Source organism: Terrapene carolina, unplaced genomic scaffold, assembly GCF_002925995.2.
Source record: "Terrapene carolina triunguis isolate 2854851 unplaced genomic scaffold, T_m_triunguis-2.0 Scaffold17, whole genome shotgun sequence".
NCBI lineage: Eukaryota > Metazoa > Chordata > Testudines > Emydidae > Terrapene > Terrapene triunguis.
The window spans coordinates 597,437-620,666 of NW_020664368.1; the positions used below are offsets into that span (position 1 = coordinate 597,437).

At 41.5% G+C, this 23,230-nt stretch overlaps 1 protein-coding gene across 1 annotated transcript in view; it reads left to right on the forward strand.

The window, feature by feature from the left end:
- LOC113407982 (5-hydroxytryptamine receptor 2A) overlaps positions 1-23,230 on the forward strand; it is a 47,998-nt gene that overhangs the window by 19,302 nt on the left and 5,466 nt on the right. The window lies entirely within an intron of this gene.

The window sequence follows — 23,230 nt, forward strand, 5'->3', positions numbered from 1 at the left end:
CAGTCATAGTATGGTGCCATGTACTAGTAATTATTCCTCGCTCTGAAAGGCGATACTGTGTGATATAGCAAGATGTGTGTTACATAGGGGAGTCCAAAACGGACTTCACTGGAGTTGGAATAGTGAGTGGGGGCCCCAGTGCAGAAAGTTTTTTATATATAGTGTATGAAATGCAGAACGGGTGAACAGTCTACCCTGAAACTGTACCAGTAGATCTATACAATAGTATATGGTGAAGTGGGACTCCTCTATGGACAAAGAAATGTACCAATTACGTGAATGTCTACAATAGGAGAAGTTGGGATTTTTACAGAGCAGAAGCCTCATGAAATATAAATGAACAAAAAGAAAATCACAAGAAACTATCTTGAGGTTTATAAATTCTGTCATCTGTACTTTGTAATTGCACTTTAATTGCCCTAGAAATTAAAAATAGTGTCATTAAAGCTGTATGAAGTAGCTCTTCTGTATGAAGTAACAATTTCAAGAACACAGAATTTTTAAAGTAAATTTAAAATTGCATAGAGCAATTTCATAGCTTCTCTTATGCACTTTAAAGAATTATACTTCGTTACACCCACATTTTAAATTTTAAGTCATTAAAAATTGGGAAATTAATCTTAACATTTATGTTATAGAATTAAATCAGTGATTTTACTCTATTTAGCATGAATACTGCAAGCTGTCAAACACTCATACTTCATCTAAACTTCCCCCATTCATTTGCTGGTCTGCGTAGCTGGTACCATTTCCATTTTACACTGCACACTCTTGTGGCGAGGGGAGATATCTGTGATAAGATTTTAGTCTAGTGGATGAGACATTTCCAAGACAAACCAGCTAATAAAAGTCATTATTTTTTCAAAGTTATTGCAACATCTTCCCAGTTACCTATGACAAATTAAGAAATACTTAACAGAGGGTCCTGTGGCACCTTTAAGACTAACAGAAGTATTGGGAGCATAAGCTTTCGTGGGTAAGAACCTCACTTCTTCAGATGCAAGGCTTGCATCTTACCCACGAAAGCTTATGCTCCCAATACTTCTGTTAGTCTTAAAGGTGCCACAGGACCCTCTGTTGCTTTTTACAGATTCAGACTAACACGGCTACCCCTCTGATACTTAAGAAATACTTGTCAGCTGCTCCTTACAAAGTTCTTTGGCACCATCAGTGGAAACAAGACCATCAAACTCTTCTGCCTCCATAAAAACAGTTCTTGGCTCAGAATTGGATTCTACACTAACACAAGGAACTTTTCTGTAACAGCCCCTCTAAACCTGTAACTTTCACAGTATGCAGAGTTTTAAAGAGCAATTAAATCACATCCACTACGGTTATTAGCAGGGTTGTTGTTTTTTTGTTTTTTGCAGCAGCAGCAGCAAAATGCCTCTTGTTATGAATTTGTATCTAACCTGAGCCTTGTAATGTTCTTTCAAGTTGGGAATCACTTCTGTGATCAAGGGCTGATTTAGTTTATGGTGGGGGGAAAAACACCTCCCAAAGTTTTTGTGCAGCTTTCTACTGCAGGTGCGTTGGGTAAATATTACAACTCTCACCAAAGGAGATTACGTTTCATTCAGTGTGTCCAAACTTGTGCCGAACCTGCCATCTTTCTTGAACACTTAGCCTTGCCATGCCTGCATTTGTAGAACTAGTGTGTCATGGGGGAAGTCCTTTCAGCAAACATTGTACCCATTTGTTTTCTCCAAGGATCATTAAGTTTTTCAGTTCCCTACTGGTTTGTGCAGTTTAGCAAAATAGATGAGCCTAGAGATTATGATGCAGAACCTAAATAACAACACATTGATGTGAACTTTAGGTAGAGATAGTCTATTGTTTTTTTCCCGCTGCTCTTAACTCTTTCATGTTTGACATGTCACTGTGGTAAAGGCAGCCTAGATACAAAGACAGTTTAATCTGTATTAAAAGCATTATCCCTTATGTAAATGGTGGTGAACAAGGTAGGTACCATGGACCATCAGGTGTGCAGCAGCAAAACTCAGCATCCTGCTTCTCATCATATTTTCTCTTCAAAACAATATATTGTGGTGAGACTTCTGCCGCAATAACTAGCCATCCACAGGCTTAGACCATTTTCAATCTCATCATAATAAGCTGGCCACTAGCTTAAGTACATGCTTCTTCAAACAGCCACAATGGGGATTAGAAGAATGTAAGGAAATGGTGGGCAAGGTACTATAACAGAATGGAACATGAACTATGAACCAAATAGTGCGATCAGATTCCATTCCATGACTTCTTAGTCCACTTCAGGACCTAGAGAGACACTGAGCAGCACAAGCTGTGTGTGTTAGCCATTGGCCTAGAAGTCTGAAAGAATTACAGGGTCTGTCTGTGTCCCACAGTCTCAATACAAAACTCCTTTTATAATCATGACAACCAAGTTCTGTCTCTTCTCTACCACTGACCAGTGGTTGGGAGCATGGGAGGGCCATATGCCCAAGGCTAGAACAGTTCTACTCGGTATCTCAATTTGTAAGTCATGCAATTTACTGAGGATGAGTATACCAATAAGGCTATTAAATGCATCGCTGGAAATTTCTGCAGTAGTGCAATACTGATTTCAGTGTGTATCAATGTAGTCTAATAGTAGATTGAGAATAACTATTAAACTGCAGTATCGCACAAGGAACCCAGATATACTGCTGGAGAAATTCAGAAAAATCTAGCCCCTTGGGAACCACTATTCACTTCAATGGAGCATTAAACCTGAGCTAAGTACACTGCCAGCATTTAACTCATAATAAATTATAATAATTATAAGCCCAAAAGAGGGAAAACTGACATAGCAGGGGATCTTGTGGTTTAGACTGCCTGTGGGAGTCAAATCATTAATTGCTAATGCTACCGGAATATCTAGGGACTTTTAGTAATTTGTTAGGTTGTTATTAAATATAAAACATTGACTATGTATTCAGCATTTACAATGCATATATAAAGACTGTCCCAGCCCTAAGGAGTCTAAAGGCTAAAAGGCAAACACATAAAGTAGGATGTACGGGGAAACCCAGTGGAAGACACTGTCACTATTAATTTTTTTAGATCCCATTTTGCTCGCTCTGTGTGTGTGTGTGTGTGTGTGTGCACGCGCGTGCTGCCGGAAAGCAGCCAGCATGCAAGGAAGATAGAAAAATCCTAGTAAAATTTAAAACTCAATTAAAATAAATTGCTAGAGTAGTAGGACTATTGCAAACAGCTGTTTTACATAAACCAATGACACCTGAAAAACTATAACTACTTCTAAGCAGAAATTAAACCATTGCTGCCAGGAACATGAAAAAACCTAAGCAGGTTAAATAGCATTAGCTGAATGCACAGTTTTTGTTGCTGTTGTTGAAGCTGCATAAGGCCTTCTAAGCTTTGGCTTAGCAATAAATGTTACTGGATTTGTCACCATTAATTAACAGCTATAAAATATATGTATTTCTTGAAGGATTTCAAACTAATCAACAATCTCTCAATTTTAAGGTTAACATTTAAGTTTAAAGGAACCAGATAAAGAACCATTGATTTACTAATTGATTGATTATGTGGCCATCATTACACAATATCTGGCCTGGAGAGCAAAAATTAAAAGCATGTGTCTATCTGTGTGGTACATTTTTGCTAGCAGCCCAGCTCTGGTCAAATCTCTGCAAGGAGACCAGAACTGTAGTTGCTTTCTGACTGCCCTGAAACTTCTGTCCCGCTCCACCACATAAAAGCAAGCTTCTGGGCTTCATTTCAGGCTTCAAAGGGAATCCTACTACCCCTTATTTTCCCAAGGTTCAAGGGAGGTGGCTACTTCCAATCTGATAACAAACTCTTTATACAAAATGATTAAAGTTTGTTTTAATTATTATAAAAATTAAAGTTTGAAATGTTTCCACATGTAGATTTTGAACCTATGATTTTGATCTTCACTACAGGCTGCCCTTGACCTGCCACACAGACCTTACAGGGTAGGAAGCAGGGTGCAGGAACACACATGCATGGGAGGTTGCAGGTAAGAGGGCTGAAGCATGGAGAGGGTCAGGAGCAACTGCTAGCAGATGCAGTGCTACCATCACAGTGGAAAGTGCTAGTAGCAGACCCATTGTTGCATTCAAATGAAAATTAAATACCAGTAGATAAACCATCAGGTTACTAAACTACACCAACCTTCACCTCTAATTTCCATCTACCAGCAACAAATCCCACATGCTAACTGCAAATTTCCTGCTGGCTAAAAGTATTGGTTGGGCAGATGTATCTTGGACCATTAACTGAAGGCTAAAGTTTGCCAAACTCTGACTTAGGTGGACCATAAGGGAAAGCCAATATTTTTAATTATCTCAAGGGCCGTTGACGGAAAAAGTCTGATTTAAGTAGTGAAAGAGCCTAAAGATGACTACTAATCAAGAATACAGTATCTGTAGCTCAATTATTAAAAAGAATCCGAGTGTATCTGTAACTTTTGTTTATTGCGTGTGTGTGTGTGTATTTAAAACTTCTGTTTATTTTCAGCCCCATGTATCTTTCAGAGTACTTCACTACAGGGAGTGACAATGCTATTTGAACCCATGTTCTTCCGAGCTAACTAGCCTGTAGCATGTCTGTACAGATCCTCTTTGTGTTGTATTTTATCCTGTCAGATTTTTAAATGTATCTGATGTCAAAATGAAGGCAGCTTTTCTCAGGCAGGTTCCTCTGACTGCTGCCAGCATCCCCTAGTTGGTATGAGAGGTCAGGTAGGGAAGCTTTTATCAGGCAGGTTTTTGGTGGGGGAGTGAGTCACCCCTGACTGATGAAAAGGGAAGGGAGAGAAACAGACTTCCAGCCTCCCTCCCAATACTGGCTCTTCAGTCTCCAGACTGGGACTAGACAGGCCGGGAGGCATGTCTCTACCCAGCCTTCTGCTACAACAGTAGAGCCCAGATGGCTGATTGCTTTCCACCCTACTAATGGGCTTACTTTGGTTTCTGTTTTCCAGGCTAACTTCACAGGGCAAAGGGCTAGAGATTTTTTTTTTCTAAAATGAAAGCTGAGACACTCCTCCACGGGGTCCAGTGACTGGTCCTGCTAAGAGGTTCATGAGAGTCCACTCTAGCTCATCAGCGATGGTGGTATTTCCAGGATACGGCTGCAGCACCATAGTAGAAGAGTGTAGGGAAATTTGCATTGTTTCTGCTGCTGTTGCATCTGTTACACAGAAAGAGGTCCCTATTTAGAGGTGAGTCTAAAGGGGGTCTAAGTTGGTTACCGTACATTTGCGTACATCAATATAGACTTCTTAGACTCACATCTAAATACCAATGTGTAACGCATACACCCACATCACCTCTGAATTTGGACCATTAAGGCTATGTCTACATTACCACCTATGTCAGCAAAACTTATGTCTAGGGACCTACCAATTTCACAGCCGTGAAAAACGCAACACAGACCATGAAACAAGTCCTTCCCTATGAAATCCGATCTCCCCTTGTTCCTACGAGTGCCTGAGCAAAGGGGGCTTCTAGCTCCTGCTCGGCTGTGGAGGGACAGGATTTGTCCCTCCCCTGCACAACTGCTCGAGGGGGAGACCAGACCCACGGCCGAGTGCCTCCTCCTGCTGCAGGATGCTCTGGTACTGTACAGCAGCCCCAGAGGTTCCTGCAGCTGGAGGAGGCTTGTAGACGTGGGTCCAATCTTCCCTTGTTCCTAGGAGCACCCCAGCAAAGGGGGCTCCTAGCTGCTAGTCCGGGCAGGGCTGGGGCAGGACAGGACTTGCTCTTTCCCTGTAGGGCTGCTCTTGGGTATGTCTCCTGGCTGCAGATAGCTCCGCATCGCCTCATCCCCTCTGTCCAGCTCTGAAGGCAGCACAGAAGTGAGGGTGGCAATCCCATGAGCCCCCCTACAGGATCTCCACAGTTACAACACCATGAAATTTCAGATTTAAACGTGAAAACATGAAATTTACCAATTTTCAAATCCTATGGCCATGAAATTGCCCATAATGGACTGTGAATTTCGTAGGGCCCTATTAATGTTGCTCAGGGTTATGAACATTCCACCTGCCTGAGTGACGTAAGTTACACCAACATAAGAACAAGCTTCTCCCGCCGACATAGCTTATGCTGCTTGCAGGTGTGGGTTTTTTATGTCAATCGGAGAGCTCTCTCCTGTCGGCATAGAGCGTCTTCACCAGACATGCTGCAGTGGCGCAGCTGTAACAGTAGAGCTGTGCTGCTGCAGTGCTGTATGTATAGACATGGCCTAAGTCTTACTGCATGCAAGACTGTCTATGTTAGTGTACGAGACAAGGTGGGCGAGGTAATAGCTTCTGTTGGTGAAAGAGACAACTCTACAAGCTCCACAGAGCTCTTCTTCACGTCTGGGAAAGGTAATCAGAGTGTCACAGCTAAACACAAGGTGACTGGGCAACAAAATGGCATATAAAATTCAATGTTGATAAATGCAAAGTAATGCACATTGGAAAATGTAATCCCAATTATCCACATAAAATGATGGGGTCTAAATTAGCTGTTCCCACTTAAGAAAGAAATCTTGGAGTCATTGTGGATAGTTCTCTGAAAACATCCACTCAGTGTGCAGCAGCAGTCAGAAAAGCGAACAGACTGTTGGGAATCATTAAGAAAGGGATTGATAATAAGACCGAAAGTATCATATTGCCTCTATATAAATCCATGGTACGCCCACATCTGGAATACTGCGTGCAGATGTGGTCACCCCATCTCAAAAAAAAAGATATATATTTGAATTGGAAAAGGTTCAGAAAAGGGCAACAAAAATGTTTAGGGTTATGGAACAGCTTCCATATGAGGAGAGATTAATAAGACTGGAACTTTTCAGCTTGGAAAAGAGATGACTAAGGGGGAAAATGATAGAGGTCTATCAAGTCATGACTGGTGTGGAGAAAGTAAATAAGGAAGTGTTATTTACTCCTTCTCATAACACAAGAACTAGGGGGTCACCAAATGAAATTAATAGGCAGCAGGTTTAAAACAAGCAAAAGGAAGTATTTCTTCATAAAACGCACAGTCAACCTGTGGAACTCCTTGCCAGAGAATGTTGTGAAGGCCAAGACTATAGCAGGGTTCAAAAACGAACTAGATAAATTCATGCAGAATAGGTTCATCAATGGCTATTAGCAAGGATGAGCCGGGATGGTGTCCCTAGCCTCTGTTTGCCAGAAGCTGGGAATGAGCAACAGGGGATGCATCACTTGATGATTACCTGTTCTGTTCATTCCCTCTGAAGCACCTGGCATTGGCCACTGTTGGAAGACACGATACTGGGCTAGATGGACCTTTGGTCTGATCCAGTATGGGGGTTCTTATGTTCTAACAGATTGTGAAGCATAAGCAGTTAACACATGGTACAAGAAACCATTCAAAATGAAGTGGTCAATTAACATCTCAGCAGTCATACGACAAAGGAGAGCTAATAGGTTATAGAATGTAAAAATGAGACAGAAAACCAGTGACTCTATTGAGTCCATGATTTTGGGTGTCTAGCAGAGCTCTGAAATTAAGCTGCTAGGCTCGTCTTTCAAAGATGTTGCACAGGTTTCCTTTGAGGATGAGGACTGAGAGGTCAAACGTGGAGTGATTGTTTTGTGGAAAGTGTTTGCCTATGGGTGATGTGGTGTTTTTGTCCTTTATCATTTTTCTGTGTGAGTTTTCATTTGAGATGGTAGTGATTATCTGGTTTCACCCACATAGTTGTTGTTGAGGCATTTGATGCACTGGATAAAGTGTAGGACTCCTGGGTCTTGAAAGGTGTGTTGTGGGGAGTATTGATCATCATAGCAGTGGATTGGTATATTGATTAATCTCTTAGACTGCAGTGATCAATAAGGGTTCAGTCTCCTGAGTGCTACAACATCAGGCAAATTATTTCCAGTATCATTAGAATGTGAGACCCAAAGAGCACATGAGAAACAATTGTAATTTATCACAAATCCCTTATTAACAAATCCACTAAATAGATACACAATCCCACAAACACTGAAATACAATAGTGGATAGAGAGATCCTGCAAAGTGTTTAGCCCTATTACTCGCATCACTCACATCTCCTGCTGGGGAACCCCGGAGTGTCAGTCATTATCTTCCTCATCATCATCAACTTTATCATGTCCATTATCACCAGTGGTTGTCATCCTGGCATCTCCTAAGGCACACAGGCCAAGATACAACTGTTACAATGTTTTATGCTGACATCCACTGAGGTTCATACATATTTATGAAGGTTTCAACACCTTTTCCTTATCTATACTTTCACACCCCACTAAATTTGGGGTGCCTTGTTTTAAATATGCTAACTTGTTATTCCCCTTAGGCCTGGTCCACACTAACCCCCCACTTCAAACTAAGATACGCAACTTCAGCTACGTTATTCACGTAGCTGAAGTCGAAGTCGAACTATCTTCGTTCGAACTTACCGCGGGTCCACACGCGGCAGGCAGGCTCCCCTGTCGACTCCGCGTACTCCTCTCGTGGAGCAGGAGTACCAGCGTCGACGGCGAGCACTTCCGGGATCGATCCGGGATTGATTTATCGCATCTAGACAAGACGCAATAAATCGATCCCAGAAGATCGATTGCTTACCGCCAGACCCGCAGGTAAGTATAGACGTACCCTTATACTCATTAACATTTACATCACACAGTCACCATAGGAACTTGTAGTTAGCACACTGCTGACACCCTATATCTCCAAAAATCCCCACAATATTTTAACCAGATTTAACTGATACATTGCAATATATATTCCTTGAATATCAGCAGTTAATACATCTATTACTGTAACTGTTTCATCTTATGACCTAGGGTCACTCATTGGTTAGCTATTCATGTCAGCCTATTTTTAGGCCTGAGGCATTGTTTGGTTAAGCTAAATACCTTACATGCCTGAGGCCTGTAGACCTTTGTGATATAGTATTAATCAAAACTCATTTCATACCATTCAATCTTGAATATACCTTGCAGGGCCTTCCTTTAACAGCAGTCTGTAAAGAAACACTTTTCTTCTCATTGGTTTCCTGCAGTGACCGCTGTGATAAAATATGCTCAGACTAGGGTGGCCAGGTGCCTGGTTTTCTTATCTATACTCGCAACTTTCTTAGTCTAGGCCTAAATGTACCTCAGCCACACACATACTACGTCTTGCCCTGCTGTTATTATTGTAAATTACTTAAATCATAAAAGCTGCCTCATTAGTTGTTACTTAGTCTGCCTTGAGTGCAGGGGACTGGACTACATGACCTTCTGAGGTCCCTTCCAGTCCTACACTTCTATGATTCTATGAAACATTGCAAAAAAATTATATTTATGATAAAGAATTTAATTGCACTTCATTATAAGCTTCCATTAGCAGAGATTAGTCACTCTGTCTGGGGGACCATATAATACTGTCTTGATACAGATTAGATAAGTATATCTTGAGAAAAATGTAGGAGTTTCATTAAGTTTAATGTCTCAGAGCAGGAAGTTCTCACAGTCTCTAGAGTATTAATCCACTTGAACCAGCTAGTGAAAGCTGTTACATAGAAACCTCCAAATTTTTATAGACACGTTCAGAGAGTGGAATATAAAGGAAATATTTATTAAAGGAAATTTTTCATACAGGAAATTTTACCCATATGCTCACTTACCCAAATGAGTTGGATTTAGAGGAGACAGAATTTAAACTATCCATGTACCTCCTACTATAAAAGGGAGGTATGAATCCTTAAATGTAATATACATGATTTTATTCTTTAAAGGAACCATGGATGAATTTTATCTGCTAGATAGGTCATTACTTCATATCTATGCAGAAAAAGTACTATGTGTCAGCAGATATAAGTGCTGTAGTAAACAAGCAGCAGGAAATCAAGGATGCATGTCACTTAGAATGCAAATTGTAACGCCAGTCCTTCTCCTTGATGGAATCTTCTACTTTTTCAGCAGTTGCAGCTTATCAAGGGGAAACTGTTGTTTCTATTTCTCTGGCTTGGGACATGCAACTGGTAAATCATGACCACAGGTGTTCAAGTCACCATATTGCTAATTCCAAGCAGTATGAGTTTTTTTACCTTCAGAGACTGAAGTGCTTTAGGGCTTCAGTTTTCAAAAGGATGCTGCCAGGAAGCAAAGACTATAGAGCAAATTGCTAGTATCTGTGAATATCTTGAAACATCTCTGAGCATAACTAGAAGTATTACATCAAAATAAAGACTAATAAGGGGTTCACCAAGTGTTACCTGGGAAATTCATCACAATACACCATTAGTGAGAGCCTATGAGTACACACTTTGGACTAAATTCAACCGTGAGGTAACTACATTGAGTTCAGTGGCGTTACACCAGGTATTAAGTTATCCCATTCTATATTTTTTTACAAAAAAGATGTTGTAGCTATTCCCTTCTTAGGGTTTGTCTACACTTTGAGCTGAAGGAGTAAACTCCTGCTTGAGCAGATGTACCTTAGCTAGCTCTGATTAAGCTAGTGTGCTAAAACAGAAGTGTATCTGTGGCAGCACAAGTAGTGGGAGAGAAAAGCCACCTGACTACGTACCTAGGGTCTCACGTGGTATCATCCACAGGGCAGCTAGCCTATCCAGCTGCTCCCGCTGCAGCGGCTACACTTCAATCTTAGCATGTTAGCTCGATGGGACACCATGCCACATGACATTATCACAAGAAAACAAGAGAAATGTGGTCTAGATGAAATTACTATAAGGAGGCGGCATGAGAGAAAAACCATGCTTAAAGAGTAGTTATCAATGCTTCACTGTCAAACTGGGAGGCTGTATCTAGTGGGGTCAGTCCTGAGTCCAGTACTATTCAAAATGAATGACTTGGATAATGGAGTGGACAGTATGCTTATAAAATTACATAAGAATTGCCATTCTGGGTCAGACCAAAGGTCCATTCAGCCCAGTATCCTGTCTACCGACAGTGACCAATGCCAGGTGTCCCAGAGGGAGTGAACCTAACAGGTAATGATCAAGTGATCTCTCTCCTGCCATCCATCTCCACCCTCTGACAAACAGAGGCTAGGGACACCATTCCTTACCCATCCTGGCTAACAGCCATTAATGGACTTAACCTCCACGAATTTATCTAGTTCTCTTTTAAACACTGTTAGAGTCCTAGCCTTCACAACCTCCTCAGGCACGGAGTTCCACAGGTTGACTGTGCGCTGTGTGAAGAAGAACTTCCTTTTATTTGTTTTAAACCTGCTGCCCATTAATTTCATTTGGTGGCCCTAGTTCTTATATTATGGGAACAAGTAAATAACTTTTCCTTATTCACTTTCTCCACACCACTCATGATTTTATATACCTCTATCATATCCCCCCCTTAGTCTCCTCTTTTCCAAGCTGAAAAGTCCTAGCTAATGACACCAAGTTAGGAGGGGTTGCAAGCACTTGGGAACACAGGATTAGAATTAAAACTGACCTTGACAAATTGGAGAATTTGTTTGAAATCAACAATATTAAATTCAATAAAGAGAAGTGCAAAGTGCTTTACTTAGAAAGGAAAAGTCAATACACAACTACAACATGGGGAATAACTGGCAAGGTGGGAGTACTGCTAAAAAGGATCTGGGGGTTATAGTGGATCACAAACTGAATATGAGTCAACAATGTGATGCAGTTGCAAAAAAAGTGAATATCATTATGGAGTGTATTAACAGGAGTGTCATATTTAAGTAATTGTTCCACTTTTCTCAGCACTGGTAAGGCCTCAGCTAGAGTATTGTGTCCAATTCTGGGATAGTTTAGGTATATTTGGTCCTGCCTCAGTGCAGGGAGATGGAGTAGATGACTTCTCAAGGTCTCTTCCAGCCCTACATTTCTATGGTTCTGTGTGTACTCAAGCTGGAAATTTCGCCTTCCAGCTCCAGTGTAGACATGACATTAGCAATACTGCTCCAAAAAGTAGTACTTCTAGGAATTGTGCCACACCACCAGCCAATCAGCACTTCTGATCTCCTACTTCCCTGTCCTGCACTTTAATGACTAGACAGCATAACTTCCTGCAACTCTCTTATTCCCTTGAAGGCTTCCCTTCCGAACACTGACTTAGGCAAATCCTGCTAAGTTTATGAGATGTAATCAACTCAAATCCTAATGTGTCCATATCAGAAGATATTTGTGCTCTATATTTCAACTCCCTAAGGCTACAGGAGTCTTTCCAATTACTTCAGTGGGGTTTGGTTCAGACCCCAAACCCGTTTATGCCATGCTCTTATTTCCAATTCACAGAGAACCCTCCTCCTTTAAATCCTTTCTCAAACCTTCAAGAGATTTATAAACTTTAGTCTATTTGTGGATATTTAAAAAATGTAAACCTCAAGATGCATGCATTAGTCATCCCAGTGACTGGGTAATCATATTGCCTTCATTCTTATCTAATCCCTCACTATAGCGTTCATCTTCTCCTGGTTTGTTCTTGTTTAACACATGTCCCAGTCCTACAAACTACTCTATGCAAGTGCTTCTGTACCTGCATGAAACAGACTGCAGATCTAAGGACATAGACTGTAAACATTTTGCGGCAGAGACTCCGGCTATGTCTACAGTACAATCAGAAAGTGTAACTGTAACACATGTAGACATACTTGATCTAACTAGATCAAAGCTAGATTGGGTAACAATAGCAGGGAAGCAGCTGGCAGCATCGGCTGTGGAATGGGCTAGTTTCACCCATGTGCACCAATCACGCTTCCTGATTGCCGTGTAGACACACCCTCAGTCTTTTCTTGTTCCATAATGCGCAATATCTAGCATTATTTTGCAATAATTTACAATAATTTCTTCAAGCCCCACAAAAAAGTAAATGTATATATCTCCTGTTGGGCTAAACAATATGCTTTCTGAAAGTTCTCATGGACAGCAGAAAACAGTCACTTCAGTAGTTATATGATATAATATTCCAGCTGGAATCAGGTTACCCTAAGTGAAAGTTAAAGGGGTGAGAAAAGTCTTAAGTAATTTGCTCTGCCAGTAGCATTAAATGATTTATATGAATTCATAAAAAGTTCCAGGTCAGAGTTATATAAAACCAGTCATGTGTACTTGTATAGAAAAGTAAGTTATGACTACAGGGAGTGTCAAAGTTAGACTCAGGACTCACAGTTTGTCAGACCACTCTGTTTTATTAGCACAGCGCTCTGCTAATAACACCCAGATAATGTGAGCACCCTCCAAGACCCACACTACCTTATTTTATACAGATAAAAAGGGCGCGAACTTAACAAGAGAACAAAGAAAGCAGAACTGACAAGTTTACCCGAGGCTAGACATACATATTCAATTTTCTTACTAACTTTTACAGATCTCCGGCTGATGTTTCACCATTAGCTTAAGCGGACTCATTGTTTATGTCTTAATGTTCCTTTTCCTGACACCTGTATTTCAGCATTCCTTATTTCTGCTTAAAGGTACATACAGCATTTCTTTAATCCATTCTATTTTTACAATACAATTCATTCTACTTTCACAATCCCTCCTTTTGGTCAAGCTACGCTATGACCAACAATTACTGGGTTCCACATATTAACCGTTCTTTATCTCTTTGTTCATCAGCGATATTCAAAATCATCATATTAGCACTCTGTTTTGGGGCAGTCACCTGGGTGGCATACCTCACACAATTCTGGATACAACAGGAGATTAACTGAAAACATACAAAAATTATTAGGATTCCAAACAGGATAGTCAGGGCTCCCTGAAACAACCAGTTTCCTATGCCAGAGAAATTGAACAGGTTACTTAGCCACTTCCGTAAAGAACTCGGCTCTTCATGGGGAAGATATGTGATTTGTTTTAAGTGGCTATCGTGATCTATTACCTCATTGGTGTCGTCAGGTATAAACACACAACATTCTTTTCCAATGAGAGCACAGGTCCCTCCTTTGGCCGCCAGCACTATGTCCAATGCCTGATGGTTTTGGAGGGCCATCTGTCGGATCACCCCTGTTTCTTTGGCCAGGGCTTTTAAACTCTCTCCAGTTTCATTTGCCATTATTTCAACTACTGCTTGTAACCTCAGGAGCCTTTTTGCATGGTATATTACTTCCCCAAGTGGGATAAGGGAACCGCCAATGGCCTCTTCCCAGGTTAAGGGGCTTATGTTATTTATATACCATTGGGCATCTGGTAAGTCCCTTCTTCTTCGCCTGAAATTACTGAGGCATTCTCATGGGAAGGACCCTAGCACTCGGAATTGTGGGAAGAGTCGGGCGGGATAACAGATACCTGATCAGTTAGCTGATAACGCAGTATGAGCTTTGGTCCCACAAACCCAATGATGGCCTATTAAGGCCGGGAAGGGTCGGTTGCACCCATTTGTCACATAGGTGCCTGCAAAGGAGGAGTAATATCCTCCAAAGGGCACAGGGTAATTCTCTTTACGAGGAGTGGTGTTATTTGCATGGCATTGAAAAATTTTATTGTTTTCACTAAGATTACTGTAGGGGAAACATGAGATTGATTTTTCTGTTTGATCCCAGGTCCAGAAAAAAATTCATATCCCCATACCCGGCCCGCCACTCTTTAGTTTTGTTCGAATAATTCCATACACCATTGGCCACAATATGCTGAAGGCAACGGCTTTTTCCTAGATCCAGCCCTGTCCCATTACACACCCAACACCAATGACCTTTTCCCTCCACCACACTTATCCATTTAGATACATTTATTTCCACCTCTTCCCAAGTGTCATTGCTGTTCCATGTTTTGTTAAACGGATGAGGTCCTCCAGTGAGGTCTGGGGAATTGAGTGGGATTGCCAGGACAGGAACACCAGTTTGAGAGTGGCTGGGATGTGGCTGCAGACCCAGCATTTAGAAATATTAAGGGTCTGAGCTATCCACACTTGCTGCTGGATAAAAGAATTGTCATCGTGGACTCCCCAGACCTTAAGACACCAGCAGCCAAGGAACAGGCGCCACCAGAGGCGCATGTTGGAGGCAAGGTCCTTCTGGTTCTGACAACCTCAACTGAGGGAACCGCAGTCACGGTTTTACATCCGCCAGGCAGCAGTGCTAGGCTCACTACTGCTTCTTTTTGGGCCTTGCTTTAGGTCGTCTGCTTCTGGCAACCCTTACGAGAGTGTAGATTGTAAGGTATTGCAGGCTGTTCCTATACGTCTTCTTCTGGAGTCAAAATTGACTCTGCGTGGTCCTGAGGTGATGATTGGTTCGCTGGAGGTGGTGCCTTCTTACACTGCGAAGCATGTATCCATGCTGCGATACCAGACAGTTTAACAGCCGTCTGGGTAGTAAGCAGTACCTGATGATTCTTTGATGTCCTTTAAGTCTCTTTACTTCTTCTTCCTTGACTCTGGCTATAACAATGACCTTCACACCTTATCTTTTCCTGATGCATATATTCCTCATTCACACAGATTGAGAATACAAACAGTAGTATTTTATATCGAGCAAAAAGGCATTGCAAATCAAACCTTGCTAAGTTTTACAATCAATAACTAAGCCAATTTACATTGAGACCCAGGCCTTTAATGTTCCTCTAATCTACTTAACATAGACACAATAGAGAATCCTGTTTCTTACTTACTAAACCTTAAAACAAAGAAATGTATATTTAACTAGAGTGCCTACTTTGTAATACATATAGGAAACCATAGTAGACATTATAACTTATCCTAAAACAAAAGGGTGACCATAATCAGTCATAAGGATTGTTCTGGTCTGTCATTCCTTTCTGCTATTCAAAAAGGGTGGCTGACAGGATGAAATCAAATCATACATTAATTCTCATAGTACATTATAAAATCCAGCCCCTACATATCCCCCTTTTCTCATAGTACATTATAAAATCCAGCTCCTACATATCCCCCTTTTGACACTAAGATTATTAATCGCCAGTGTCACTTCTTATTTAGTTCACATAATAGAAAATACTGGGAGGTGATTTGGGCCTGTGGCTCTAGCTTTGCATACATTTGTTTTATCCAACAGCACATTTCAAACATTCCAATTAATCACATACAATTTAAAACCAAAAACAATTAGGGTTAGTAACATTAGTATGCCAGTAGTTGTGGGAGACCATTCAGAAAATATGTTATACCAATGGTAAGCTGTTATGTCTTTCTGCAGTGGCAATTCTTAACATGTTGCCATTTGCATGTATAATATGAATTGTTCAGTTTCCCACATTGCCTTTTTGTTTGTTTTAGGAACTATGTTACCTTTTTACCTTTTTTAAACACAGTACTTACATTACATTTACATTTGTCTATTGGAAGGTTGCTAACACTTCCATTCTTTTAAAACACTTTTTCCCAAGAATTAACACAGACACATAGCCCATTATACAGTACTTTGGTCTCATTATTCATTTTATCCCACATACAGAATCCTAGTGAGATGTCTTTACTACAGGGCTGTGGAGCAACAGGCATGGATAAGCATACCCACTGTTCAGTCATTAAATCCATGAGGTGGTGTACCTCAGTTTTTCCTCTACAGTAGACCAAGTTTACAATGTCTTTCCTGCTGTGTTAAGCTTTAAGTTTGTTCACAGGTAATAGCTGAAAAGCATCATTACCATAAAGGATTTTTCCAAAAATCATACACACTATACATTGTTACAGGGGTACTATTAACATTAAATTTATTTCAATTAAAGGTATCTTGTTATACCATGCCTTTTATTTGGACAATTTGTTTGCTGACGAGGTATGTCCTTTATTTGCAGTTTCTTTGTGCTGGCAGTTCTCTCCTTCCTTTATCAGTTAGGTAATTTGCATCAACACAGGCTTGGCTTTTGGATTCAAAGCCATCAGCAGAGCTCAGAGACTCTGTCTTAAAAGGAACACAATTAACTTTTACCAGAGTTTTGATTACTTTTAACTCTTGCTTCCAAAACACACAGAGATCTGAAAAAGAAAACACAATCTATTGTGGCTCCTTTGGAGCCCTAATAGGATTTTAATTAAGTAGCATGTTTAGTTTGCATTTCTTTTACCCCCCTCTATAATATACACTGCACATGTCTCCACATTCCTTCTATACTTTAACTTTTAAAACATTAGCCATATTAATTTTTACATAAGGTGTAACTGTTTCTTTTGTTCTTACAGAGTTTTAATGTGCCCTTATGAAAGTGACAGTCTGATTACACAGAGCCATTTTAAGGCTCAGTGTTTCTAACATTGCTTCTTTTTGTTTTGCGCACCTTACCCCTGCTGTTGCTTCAGAGGGGCACTGTCTTTTTTTTTTTTTTACTACAGCTCTCATCTGCAATTTTGTTACAAAAAAACAAACAAAAAGAATTCAGAATCTCTTCCTATTCTCCTGATTTTGACTGCTCTGCTGCAGCCTTGACTTGGTCTTTATTTAAAAACATTTTAAATTTTGTAAAGAGTCAAGTTATCCCTTAAGGGTTAAATACCAAATCCCAAAGCCAACCAACACTGATTACCTGTGTCTGGCAAAAAGGTCTGTCAGTTTTGCAACTTTGAATTAAAGAGTCAAATGGATTTTTAGTGGCATTATAAACAAAACAAAACCAATTTATCTTAAACCTACAATACAGGAGTTCTACAAACCTCAAACATATTTCCACAGACAGACAGATACATACACATTTTCTTTTCCTTAACATCCCTTTTACACGGCTTTGTTTTTACATAGCTGTACATAGATTACATTACCTTTATACATTTGGGGCAGTTAAGTTCCAATAGAACCCCCCCCCCATGTTCTTTTAGCAAATTTGACTAAATTGTTCATAGTCAAATGATTTTAATTAGATAGTCTCTTTACCTGGATTACTTACAGACATTCCTCTGGAAAAGGGCCCATTTTTCCTTTAGAATGACTGCAAAGAAACCAAGAATTCTGTTTCTCTTTAACATGGTCCATTTTAACATTTTCACAAAGTTTAACTGCTTAATTCTCTCCAACCTCTGTAGAGTTAACTTTTCACCCTCTTTCCTTAAATCACTTGTTTATCTCCCAAAATGACACCTTTATCAACTCAGATTTCACCATTTTAAGTATTGTTCCAGGGGTTCATGCCTGCACTTACTCCTGACACTATGCCCTTAGGGCTTCCAACCTGTTTTTCAGTTTCTTTATCTGTTGCTTGCCTGCTTGTCTGGGCCCCGATCGTGCTTTTTCCAATGAACCGTTTTTGTGAGTGATATTCTGGTCATTTCACAATTTTGAAAGAAATGTTTAAGGAAAGGGACCAGGAAGGGTGGGGACTAGTTGAGGAGCCCACCCTCCTTGCTGAATTGGTAGTGGAACACTAAAGAATCAGTTTCTGAGGCAGACAATGAAGGGGAACAGAACATGGGGCTTTTTATCCTTTTTACAATGAGATGGGAGTATGAAGGGGGTTGGGATCGATCCGGGGTTGTTGTTTTTTCGGAGAACGGGGTAAGGCAGAGCGCTCGGTCTGGTGGTGGGAGAGGAGGCTTTTAATAAAGCTTTTAACTTATTATTTGAATATTTGAGAGAGGCGAGTTTTGATTTTGTCCACCTACAATTTGCCTCTTCCCACCACTGCATGAAACAATTAACCTCTCCTTTAGCCAATTTAATTTTAGGTTGGCCGAGTTTGTCCTTTAAGACGTCCACTCGGTCTTTGTTCCAAGATTTTAACAGTGGCCACTGAGTTTTGGGATTCCTCTGAGTTAGCCTAGACCATTTTTCCAGAAATTTACAGGAGTCTGGACCCTTCCTAAAATACATAAAATGAGCCGGCGTTCCTTTAGGGAACTGTCCCGACTTAGACGTCTGGTTACCAATACAGGAGGACTTTACACACACCAATCACACAAGAAGGAAATTTGGGTTCATCAGAGCGATGCCCGGTGCAACACACAAAAGGAGCCCACAGGCTACTGCCTCAATCGCCCTTGCTTTCACACCAAGGGTTTTACCCAAGGTGCGGTGTGCAGATTTCACTCACTCAGACTGCGGGGACAGGAACCCCTTGGTCAGACGATCCCCAGACGGAGATGGCACCCAGACTCAAACACTCCACAGGAGGACGGATAGACACAGAGACAGGACAGTCCTCAGTCCGGACAAAACACAGAAATAATTACCTGACCAGATTCCTGATGTCAGATCCTGGGATCCCTACCAGAACAGAGTGGGAACCAACAGGTTCGATGGGGTAGACTTCACTGTGGTCGTGCGCCCTTCCGTTCAGGAGGATGACCGCTCGGGCCGAATGCCCAGGTGCCGGCTGCCACGGTCGTCCTACAAAAACGGTCAGGAATCACACGGCCCCAGTGAAGATGGTTGCCATCTCGGTGGGACCTCCAAATTGTCAAAGTTAGACTCAGGACTCACAGATTGTCAGACCACTCTGGTTTATTAGCACAGCGCTCTGCTAATAACACCCAGATAACATGAGCACCCTCCAAGACCCACACTACCTTATTTTATACAGATAAAAAGGGCGCGAACTTAACAAGAGAACAAAGAAAGCAGAACTGACAAGTTTACCCAAGGCTAGACATACATATTCAATTTTCTTACTAACTTTTACAGATCTCCGGCTGATGTTTCACCATTAGCTTAAGTGGACTCATTGTTTATGTCTTAATGTTCCTTTTCCTGACACCTGTATTTCAGCATTCCTTATTTCTGCTTAAAGGTACATACAGCATTTCTTTAATCCATTCTATTTTTACAATATAATTCATTCTACTTTCACAGGAGTAATATGAAAAATTTAGGAGCAACGTTTTATTTATTGTACACTTTCCTGTGTAGATGGCGCCTTAGGGGAAGATGTCAGGGAATACTGTCCTATGTCTCTGTAGGGAATATTGAAATATTAAAAGGAAATAGTATCAGGCATTGCGTCCTACTAGCTCTATATGAAATCCATCTGTAAGATGATATTTTCTGTGGATTTGTGGAAGAAATAATAATAAACACACACACATTGAAATGCAGCCGCTTCCGAGGGTACAGGGTGGCAGCTAGCTGGCATATTATGCACTGTCCAAGAGTGAGTGAGAGGAAATTTACACTACACTTACTAAAAGAGTCATGAGATGTTTAAGGTTCACACAGAGCAGACAGAACCTTTGGTGGAGATTTTCAAACTACCTAGAGATTTTGGACACCCAATTCCCATGGGAATCCCCTAGGCAGCTTTGAAAATCTTCACCTCAGTTTTCATGGTCTAAAGACCAAACATGAACTTCATAGAACTCATCCTTTACAAGGGAGGGATGAAGTGGCTGGATAGGATTAGAATCTGTGATCCCAAGATATTGCCAACCAAGAGCAAAGGGATGCCAAATGCCCCTCTCTGATTACCAACATTAAGCTGTAATTAGTGGGTGCAGAATGGGATTTGGTGCAGTGTGACAGAGGAGCAGAATGGAAGCGAAGCCCTGCTGTCTTAGGCTAGACTGGATGCTTTTGTTCTAAGAAAGAGAAATGCATTGCTGGAACTAGAGTTAATATAAGGCTGGCAGCATTTGGGCAGAGATGAAATTATAACATTAAAGAGAGAGGTTTGTCATTACTAGAGCTGGGCAGGATTTCAGACAATACATTTGGATTCATACAAAAGTCAGATAAACATATAAAAAAAATGCTCATATAATGGTGTAACTTGTGTTGTGTAACTTGCACGTGTCCAGTAGAGAGCCAGAGCCAGACTGTGAGTGGCCCTTGTGTGGGTGTGTAAAGGAAAGTGCACAAGCAACTTTCCCAACCCATGTGCTCCCAATGCAAGGCCCAATCACAGTTGCAGACACTGCACTCAAAGGAGGACAGAGGATACTTCCTGAGGGCATCCTGTGGGTACACATCACTCCAAAAAAAGCACCAGCTGGCAGAGAAGCCCAAGTGTTTTGCAGGGTGCAAATTACACCATTCCAAAAAGTGGGGCAACCTGGGCAGTACCTGGGCACACTGAGCTGCTTGAAGGACAGATTGCACTTCCCTGAGTAACAATCCCTCCCTGAGCTCCCTCCAGGCAGTGCAACTCTGCAGGGTCCCCAACGCTGGCCACAATTTGGCCCATTGCTTGAGTATGTCTGAAATATGGTGATGGCCAAGATTTAGGCAGGTGATAATTTTTTTTTTTAATTTAGGGGTGAGCAAAGGGGCAGAATTTTGTTACAGATAAAATTTAACAAAATTTAAAAATGTGTATATAGTACTTCAGACAGTTCTTAAACATATGTAACAGTGCTCACACAGTATAAAAGCCAATTTAAATTAACACTGCTGCCGTGATGGACCTTGAGTTGGAGCTCCCAGATTTAAATGAGAGGGAACTGATGGCAGGGTGTTGAGGGGACCTTGACTTTAGAATTCACTCCATTCTCCACCCCTTTATAGCTCAAATCTGTTGATCTTCAGAACATATGGCAAATTCCAGCTCAGATTTACTAGTACACTCCAGCTGTTTTGTGATATGCTGGTTTTGCAAAGCAGCTGTAAACTCAAGTTTACTCGTCCAGTTAAACTCGGTTTATGATTGCTGTGTCTGCAAAGCAACCAGAGAATACCAGGAAACCATGCCCTTTATCAATTTTTTCAGCCTTTTGGGGAGAAATGCATGACGGTTAGTATTGTTTTGATTTGGAGTAGTTGAGATTTGATATATTGAGATAGCCTTTTTGTTGGTCTAGTTGTTCCATGAGGTTGAGGATTATCAGTTACTTTGTATGCATTATGTTCTATGGTTTGTTAAAAGCACCTAGAGTTTTGGACAATCGCTTTTTATTTGTTTTAAATCATAAACAAATCCCCTTAAACCACAGGAAGTATAATATTTAGAGTCTCTTATTTATAATACGTACTCCGTTTTCAAAATATTGCCCTCCCTGCTCTTCGTCAGCTGGTAGTATTGGGTGAGCTTCTGCATCAGTGATTACATATTGAGCTTTGAAACTGATTTCTCTGATCTTGAGATGTGAAGATTCAGGACATTCCCTATGCCTTCTCAACATAAATCTACAGTCACCAAGAGCAAGAATATGGGAGCAAGAATATTGTAAGGAGTGAGACACTTCATGTCCAGATCATCAAGCAGAAATAAATGAATTGGTCTGCATTCTACAGGATAAACTCAGTGAGTTCCTGTAATCCATGATAAAAGTTGAGTCTTTGTTATCAAATACAGATCCTGTGTAAAGAGTTTGGTCAGTGCTAAGTCTGGATTACTGTAATGTATACTCGAGGGAGTTATCCTTGGAAAACCCATGGCTTATATGGAATGTGGTCACCCAGTGGTCACCCAGTTAAGGCCTGATTCAAAATTCATCAATAGGAGTCTTTCTACTGGCTTTGGATCAGGCCCTTACTTAATGGTGTTCTTCTTATGGAGCATAACTCCTGTGCTTTGTATACTACACTGGTTGCCCATTTGTTCTGAGGGCAGAATCCTATAAAGCTCTGTGTAAAGTCCAGTTTTATAAAGTCCTGTGTAGTTTGGCTTCCTTAGAGCTTGACTTTTTTTTTTTTAAATATCTCATAGAGCTGGAAGGGACCTTGAAAAGTCATTGAGTCCAGTCCCCTGCCTTCACAGCAGGACCAAGTACTGTCCCTGACAGATTTTTGCCCCAGATCCCGAAAGGGCCCCCTCAAGGATTGAACTCACAACCCTAGGTTTAGCAGGCCAATGCTCAAACCACTGAGCTATTCCTCCTCCCTTTCTACCACTTAAGTCAATGGGAGTATTGCCATTAGTTTCAGTGAGTAAGATGCATCCCTAGAGACCACCTGTCCAAACATGCACTGGAATCAGGGCCGCCCAGAGGATTCAGGGGGCCTGGGGTCTTCGGCGGCAGGGGGTCCCCGCCGCCGAATTGCTGCCGAAGACCTGGCACTTCGGCGGCGGGTCCCGGGGCGGAAGGACCCCCCCACTGCGGGTCTTCAGGGCACTTCGGCGGCGGGTCCCGGAGCGGAAGGACCCCCCGCCGCCGAAGACCCGGAACGGAAGAAGTTCGGGGGGCCCGGGCCCTGCGACAGTTTTCCGGGGGCCCCGGAGCGAGTGAAGGACCCTGCTCCAGGGGCCCCGAAAAACTCTCGTGGGAGCCCCTGCGGGGCCTGGGGCAAATTGCCCCACTTGTCCCCCCCTTTGGGCAGCCCTGCCTGGAATACCCTTGCTAAAAGTCCCCCAGTGGGCAAGGAGCAAGACATTCTCAGAGGGAGAGCCTAAAGACTGGAATTTGCTTCCCCGTTGTTTCCAAAAAGCTTAAATTTGTTGTCCTTTAGGAAATGCTGCATTGCTTATCT